Raw genomic sequence first — 6,826 nt, forward strand, 5'->3', positions numbered from 1 at the left:
ATCAATATGGGTTAAACAGTGGCTATTAACAGAATACAAACTATTGGCTTTAGGACAGCTGGTACAGAAGCAACTAGATGCTCATCATATTGAAGAATCAACCAAGCCTTGGAACTCTGAAGGGTGGAAGGGAAAGATGAGAGGAGAACTTGAGGGAATGGAATTCCAGGTAGAGGAAGGACAGAGATGGGAGCAAGGAAAGAGCTAATTTGATTGAGGGAACAACTTGCACTAGAGAATTTCCCGGGAACCAACAAGAATGACCCCTGCTAAGAGCCTAAGCAACAGAGAAGAGGGTACCCAACGTGGCCTTGCCCTGTAGTCATACTGATGAATATCTCTTTTTTTCTTTCGAAACAGGGTTTCTTTGTAGCTTTGGAGCCTTTCCTGGCACTAGCTCTTGTAGACCAGGCTGGCCTAGAACTCACAGAGATCCACCTTCCTCTGCCTCCCAAGTGCTGGGATTAAAGGTATGTGCCACCACCGTCCGGCCTGATGAATATATAAATATCACCATAGATCCTTCATCCAGCAACTGATGGAAACAGAGGCAGAAACCCACATCAGAGCCCTGGACTGAGCTCCCAAAGTCCAGTTGAAGAGTGAGAGGAATGAAAATATAAACATCAGTAAAGAGGTCAAGACCATGATGGGTTCACCCACTGAAACAGATTACCTGAACTAATGGGAGCTCATCAACTCCAGCAGGACGGAAATGAAACAACATATGTCCAACCTAGTCCCCCTGAATGGGGGTGACAATTGTATGGGTGGGCAGACTGTGGGGCTACTGTCAGTGGCACCAGGATTTATTCCCACTGCTTGTACTGGCTTTCTAGAAACCTATTCTCTTTGGATGACTACCTTGTTCAGCTTAGATATAGTAGGAAGAGGCTTAACCTTCCCCAAAGCAATGTGGCCTACCCTCTCTGAGAAATGGATCGGGGTGTGGGGTAGGTGAAAAAAATGGGAGGAGCAGAGGGAGTGGGAACTGGGATTTGTAAGTAAAATGAGAAAAAGATAGCTTGTTTTCTTTTAAAAAGAATCTTGTTTTCAACAAGATATAATCAGTATCTTATTGTTGTTGAACTATAGAAGTTCAAATACATTCCTACTAAAATAATTTCAACTTTGACCCCAATAATTTTTAAATTTAAAAATTGCTTATTATGATTATTATCATGCATATCGAAAGTATAATATAAAGAAATAAGGAAAGAATAAAACTTAGATTAAAAGTTAAAAAAAAGAAATCTGATAAATGGAGAATGTGACAGATCTAAGATCTGTCAATAAGGTAATTCATCTTATAGACCCTCTACAATCTGGAATCCCTCTACCTTCTTTATTACCAAAAAATGGCCTTTTATACTTATTGATTTAAAAGATTGTTTCTTCACTATACCTTTACAAGAAAAGGACAGAGAAAACTTTGCCTTCACAGTGCATACTTATAATAATCATCAGCCTACTAGGAGATGCCAGTGGACCATCTTCCACAGGGAATGCTCAATAGCCCCACCCTGTGCCAATACTGTTTAAGTCAGCCATTGGAAATAATATGTAAAAAATTCATAAATCTATAATTTACCATTACATGGATGACATTTTGCTATCTGATTCAAACACGGATACTTTAGAAAGAATGTTTGGAGAAATAAAGTTTTGCCAAAATCGTGTTTACAAATTGCTCCTGAAAAAAATACAGAGAGGTGATTCTGTCAATTACCTAGGTTATAAAATAGGTTAAAAGAAAAATTACAGGAGGCAGATGTGGATAGGTTGAATCCAAATCTTGATGGCATTTTAGTCATATTGACTTCCAGAATTTCCCCCACAGGAATTTTAATGCAATGGAAAGATATTATCTTAGAATGGATTTTTACCATATAAATCAAGTAAAAAATTGAAAACTTATGTGGAAAAAGTCTCTGAATTAATTATAAAAGGTAAGCTGAGGCTTCGTCAACTAGCAGGTATAGACCCAGCAGAGATTATAGTGCCTTTTACTTCTGATGAAATTAAAAAAAAAATGTGGGAAGACAATGAATCTTGGCAAAGACCTTGTGCTAATTTTTAAGGAGAGATTAATAACAATTATATCCAAAGTGATATAATTAACCTTATAAAGAGAACTACTTGGATCCTTCCCTGCATTATACAGAATACACCGATAAGTGGAACCCATACATTCTATACTGATGCAAACAAATCAGGAAAGCCAAGCTACGAATCAGAAGATTTAAGTAAGGTGGAACAAAGCCCTTATAATTCTGTCCAGAAGGCAAAATATATGCTATTTTCATGGTACTAATGGGTTTTAAAGAACCTCTTAATATAATTACTGATTCACACTATGCAGAAAAGTTGTTTTGCATATTGAAACCACTGAATTTATACCAGATGATACAGAATTAACTGCAAGATATACTCAGGAATAGCTTTATCCTATATACACAACACACATCTGATCCCTTACAGGTCTTCCAGGTCCTCTAGCACAAGGTAATGCAGAAGTTGATTGATTACTGATTGGAATTATATTGAAGGCCTCAGAATTCCATAAGAAACTTAATGTCAATAGCAAAGTTTTAAAGAAAGTGTTTTTATTACATGGCAACAAGCTAAGGAGATTATAAAGATATGTCATACTTGCTCTTTCTATAACCAAATACTGCTAACTGCAGGGACTAACCCAAAGGGTACTCAAAGGAATGAATTCTGGCAGATGTATGTGCTCCACTTTGCAAAATTTGGAAAATAAAAATATGTACACCACACCATTGACACTTATTCAGGTTTTCAATGAACAACTGCTTTGAGCTCATAAAAAGCTGATTCAGTAATCACCCATTTATTAGACGTTATGGCCATCATGGGTATATGTGCACAAATAAGACAGATGATAATCCACCATGTTTCTCTAAGAAAATGGAATAGCTTTTTTTCTTATTATAATATAAAGCATATTACAGGTATAGCACACAATTTTGCAGGTCAGGCAGTTATAGAAAAATCAAATCAAACTATAAAGGATATGTTAAATAAACACAAAGGGATGGGAAATACCTTCAGAAATAGATTGCATAATGCTTGAATTTTCTTAATGCTAATGAGAAAAGGACAAGAGCAGCAGAGAGACATTGTATAACACAAAAGTCTTCTGAACTAAATCAGCCACTGTATTTCAAGGATGTGTTGACATTACAATGGAAGCCACAAGATGTGCTACGTTAGGGAAGAGATTTTGCTCTTGTTTCAACAGGAGAAGAAAAGTCATGGATACCATCAAAATTAGTAAAGATTCAGTATGAAAAAGAGAAATATCTTGAGAAAGAGAAATGACAGCTCATCCACAGAGGTGACAACCAATCAGATGGTAAGAAAACCTCATAAAGGTTGGGGCATGGTTATATTCTTGTCTTTTCAGGAAAATACTCATTTTCAGAAAGTCAAGAGACTCTGGACACCTAGATGCCTAAAGAGGAAAGGATAATTATCCAGATTATCCAAGCAAAGAGAATTATCACTTGTGAGGACATGTCATCTGAGGGTAAGAATATCTGAATAATAAATAAAATAATAATCATTACTCACTTAAAAATAAAAGTTGGCCTTTGAGTTGGACAGTGGCTCTGTCCTTCTCTAAATCCAAGCATGTTGTTAAAATAAAAATCTGGAGTTTCTGTCTCATGTCAGGAGCCATGGTAAAGGACGGAAATAGCAAAGAATTTAGAAAAAAAATGACTTTTCTTCATGCCTATTTTTGTGTCTATCATACCTGTCACTGAATATATATGCCTGTATAAATAATGTTTAAGCTTTCCACAATTAACAATGAATTTTTACTGCAGTAATCTTTGAAGTTTCCAGGAAGAATATGGGGCCACACATATATCCACCTGGTTCATGTGACCTCAAAATGCTGATAGTGCTACTATAAGGCCTGTTTTCGGTACCAGCTGCTCAAGACAGTTCCAACTTGGTTAGCTGAAATGCTGTATTTTTTTTTACAATGTTCTTGTCATAACTCGAAATATGAGAGAGGCAAGGAGATACAGTCCGGGCACCAGGAGAGACATCATTGGGGGAAGTGAGTTTCTGACCGCGGCAGCAGCCCGGGACAGGGAACTCAGACACCCCTCCTACACTTCCTGGTCATCCTCAGGGGCTGTTCTGCACGATACCTCCTCTCTCTTCCTATCCCACCCAGCTACCATCCACAACCCCCCCCTCCGTCTGACTCCCTCCCCTCTTTGACCACATAACATCTCCCAGCTCAGCCTGTTCGGGCTGGAGGGCAAACGGGGGGTGGTAGCTCCTTTGCCCCAATAACCTGCCTGCAGCGAGCTAGGTAGGCCCTTTGTTTAAGAGCCACACAAGCAGCAAGGAGATCCGTCAGGAGAGACATCATTGGGGTGAGTGAATTTCTGACCGCAGAAGCAGCCCGGGACAGGGAACTCATACGTTCCTCATCCCTCCTACACTTCCTGGTCATCCTCAGGGGCTATTCTGCCCGATACCTCCTCTCTCTTCCTATACCACCCAGCTTGCATCCACAACCCTCCCCCCCTCCGTCTGACTCCCTTCCCTCTTTGACCACATAACATCTCCCAGCCCAGCCTGTTCGGGCTCTAGGACCAAATCCTAATCGGGAGGGTGATAGATCCTTTGTCCCAATAGCCTGCCTACAGCAAGCAAGGTAGACCCTTTGTTTAAGAGCCACCCAAGCAGCAAGGAGATCTAATCCGGGCACCAGGAGAGACATAGCGCTTGCATCCACAACCCACCCAGAGCAGTGCTGAGGAGTTCCATCTGGACTGTAGTCTATGTTTGGGTGCTGAGGAGTTCCAGCTCGACGAGACGGTCCCTGCTTCTACACTGAAGAGATACACCCAGAGACTCATTCACAGCAAAGACTGGAACAAGACACCAGGCCTCTCCTGGCTCCATTTGAAGGAGGAGATGGGAAGGCGCCAATGCAAGACTTCCTCCAACAACCTGAAAGGCAACATGACATCACCAGAATCAAGGGTTCCCGAAATAAGAAGAATTGTACACCCTACTCCAGAAGAATTAGAAGAAATCGACTCAAAAGTGAATTATATGAAAATAATAGAAGACCTTAAGCAGGAGGTGAAAAACTGCCATAAACAATTAGAGATTACAAACAAAAAGGTAGAGGAAATGAATAAATCGCTTAAAGATACCCAAGAAAATCAAGAGAAACATGAAAAAGCAATCAGACAGGTACGGGAAGCAGTTCAAGACTTGAAGAATGAAATGGAAGTAATGAAGAAAACACAAACCGAGGGAAGATTGGAGATGGAAAATCTGGGTAAACGAACAGGAACTACAGAGACAAGTACTACCAACAGAATACAAGAGATAGAAGAAAGAATATCAGATACTGAAGATACCATAGAGAAAATAAACACACTGATCAAAGAAAACAGCAAAACCAACAAATTCTCATCACAAAACATTCAGGAAATATGGGACACAATAAAAAGACCAAACCTAAGAATAATTGGAGTAGAAGAAGGAGAAGAGGTGCAACTCAACGGCCCAGAAAATATATTTAATAAAATTATAGAAGAAAACTTTCCCAACCTAAAGAAAGATGTACCTATGAAGGTTCAAGAAGCATACAGAACACCGAATAGGCTGGATCAAAAAAAAACAAACCCTCGCCATATAATAATCAAAACACAAAGCATACAGAATAAAGAAAGAATTTTAAGAGCCGCAAAGGAAAAAGGCCAAGTTACTTACAAAGGTAAACCTATCAGACTTACACCTGACTTCTCTATGGAAACCATGAAAGCCAGAAGGTCCTGGATAGATGTACTGCAAAAACTAAGAGACCATGGATGCAAGCCCAGACTACTATACCCAGCCAAGCTTTCATTCACCATAAATGGAGAAAACAAAATTTTCCAGGATAAAAACAAATTTAAACAATACGTAGCCACAAACCCAGCCTTACAGAAAGTAATAGAAGGAAAATCTCTAACCAAGGAGTCCAACAATGACCACAATAACTCAGACATCTAGAGACCCGTCACCAGCGCAACTCAAAGAAGGGACGCACACGAACTCTACTACTAAAGAAGTGACCGGAGTTAACATCCCCTGGTCATTAATATCACTTAATGTCAATGGGCTCAACTCACCTATAAAAAGGCACAGGCTAAGAGATTGGATACGAAATCAGGATCCAACATTCTGCTGTTTACAAGAAACACACCTCAAACACAGAGACAGGCACCTACTCAGAGTAAAGGGCTGGGAAAAGGCTTATCAAGCAAATGGACCTAAGAAACAAGCAGGTGTGGCCATACTAATTGCTAACAAAGTTGACTTCAAACTAAAATCAATCAGAAGAGATGGAGGGGGACATTTTATACTCATAACAGGAACGATTCATAAGGATGAAGTCTCAATCCTGAATATCTATGCCCCTAATATAAAAGCACCCACATACGTAAAAGAAACATTACTAAAATTCAAGGCAGCCACCAAACCGCACACACTAATAGTAGGAGACTTCAACACTCCTCTCTCACCAATGGACAGGTCAATCAGACAGAAACCTAACAGAGAAATAAGAGAATTAATGGAGGTAATGAATCAATTGGACTTAACAAACATCTATAGAATATTTCACCCAAATAGGAAAGAATATACCTTATTCTCTGCAGCCCTTCTCGAAAATTGACCACATACTTGGTAACAAAGCAAACTTCCCCAGTTACAAAAAAATATTAGTAACCACCTGTGTCTTATCAGATCACCATGGATTAAAGTTAGAATTCAACAACAA

The sequence above is a fragment of the Alexandromys fortis genome, unplaced genomic scaffold (genome assembly GCF_014885135.2).
Source record: "Alexandromys fortis isolate MF-2015 unplaced genomic scaffold, M_Fortis_MF-2015_v1.1 scaffold_365, whole genome shotgun sequence".
Classification (NCBI taxonomy): domain Eukaryota; kingdom Metazoa; phylum Chordata; class Mammalia; order Rodentia; family Cricetidae; genus Alexandromys; species Alexandromys fortis.